Below are 2,040 nucleotides of genomic sequence, written 5' to 3'. Positions count from 1 at the left end.
AGTAGCTGGGACTACAGGCGCCCGTCTAGTCGCCCGGCTAGTTTTTTGTATTTTTTAGTAGAGACGGGGTTTCACAGTATTAGCCAGGATGGTCTCGATCTCCTGACCTCATGATCCGCCCGTCTCGGCCTCCCAAAGTGCTGGGATTACAGGCTTGAGCCACCGTGCCCGGCCGAGACTCCGTCTTTAAAAAAAAAAAAAAGGAGAAAAAAATTTATAAAGCCACTGGAGGTCCTCAGCCTCCCCAGTGGCTGGGACTACAGGTGTGTGTTGCCACACTGGGCTAATTTTTGTATTTTTAGTAGAGACTTTGGACTTTATTCTGAGGGTAATAGGAAGCCATTGAAGGATTTTAAGTTGGAAAAGATTTTCAGATTTGCCTCACACAGACTATGTGGAGAGTAACATAGTGGGGGACACTAATTAGGTGGCAGATAGAGGAGTCCAGATGAGAGATGTTGGAGAACATAAGATTCATTAGAATGGAAGCTCCAGGAGGGTAAGCGCGTGTGTTCACTATACTATCCCTGGCATCTAGAACACTGCCTGTATGCAGTTGGCACCCAGTCAGTGTTTATTAAATGAAGGACTGACTTGGATTGATATGGTTGTTATAGAGATGACAGATAGTGGAATTGGTTGGACATAATGTTCAGTATGTAGAACTAAAAGGATTTGAAGACTGAGGACTGATTAGATGTTAGGATGAGAAGAGGATTATTAAGGATTGATGCCAGGCTCTGGCATGAGATGGGGAATGCTGGAGGAGCAGGTTTAGAGGTGAAGATCCTGCGTTCAGTCTGGGATATGTGGAGTTTGAAGTGACTATGAGATATCTAAGTGGAGACATCAAGTAGGTAGTTGAAAATGACACTTGAAGGCCAGGCACAGTGGCTCACACCTGTAATCCCAGCACTTTGGGAGGCTGAGGTGGGAAGATTGCTTGAGCTCAGGAGTTCGAGACCAGCCTAGGCAACATGGTGATGAAACCTAGTCTCTACAAAACAAAAAAAATTTCTTTTTTGAGGGGGAGTCTCACTCTGTTGCGTAGGCTGGAGTGCAGTGACACCATCTTGGCTCACTGCAACCTCCGCCCTGGGTTCAAGCGATTCTTGTGCCTCAGCCTCCTGAGTAGCTGGGATTATAGGCACATGCTACCATGTCCAGCTAATTTTGTTGTTTGTTTGTTTGTTTGTTTTTATTTTTAATTTTCTTTTGAGATAGAGTCTCGCTCTGTCACCCAGGGTGGAGTGCAGTGGCGCCATCTCGGCTCACTGCAACATCTGCCTCCTGGGTTCAAGCGATTCTTCTGCCTCAGCCTCCCGAATAGCAGGGACTACAGGCGTGCACCACCAGAGCTGACTAATTTTTTGTATTTTTAGTAGAGACAGGGTTTCACCATATTGGCCAGGCTAATCTCTAACTCCAGACGTCATGATCTGCCTACCTTGGCTTCCCAAAGTGCTGGGATTACAGGCGTGAGCCTCTGTGCCGGCCATTTTTTTGTATTTTTAGTAGAGATGGGGTTTTGCCATGTTGGCCAGGTTGGTCTCGAACTCCTGAGCTCAGGTGATCCACCCCCGCTTGACCTCCCAAAGTGTTGGGATTATAGGCATGAGCCTACTGTGCCCAGCTTCTACAAATATATATATATGTATATATATATTTTTTAGACAAGAGTCTCGCTCTGTTGCCCAGGCTGGAGCACAATGGTATGATCTTGGTTCACTGCAACCTCCACCTCCCAGGTTCAATCAATTCTCCTGCCTCAGCCTCCCAAGCATCTGGGATTACAGGGGCCCACCACCACACCCAGCTAATTTTTGTATTTTTAGTAGAGATAGGGTTTCACTGTGTTGGCCAGGCTGGTCTCGAACTCCTGACCTCGTGATCCACCCACCTCGGCCTCCCAAAGTGCTGGGACTGCAGGCATGAGCCACCATACCTGGTCTACAGAAATTTTAAAAAATTAGCTGGCCGAGCGCGGTGGCTCAAGCCTGTAATCCCAGCACTTTGGGAGGCCGAGACGGGCGGATCACG

This window comes from Rhinopithecus bieti, unplaced genomic scaffold (genome assembly GCF_001698545.2).
Source record: "Rhinopithecus bieti isolate Rb0 unplaced genomic scaffold, ASM169854v2 scaffold_26426, whole genome shotgun sequence".
NCBI classification, from domain to species: domain Eukaryota; kingdom Metazoa; phylum Chordata; class Mammalia; order Primates; family Cercopithecidae; genus Rhinopithecus; species Rhinopithecus bieti.
This window is presented reverse-complemented; position numbering follows the sequence as displayed.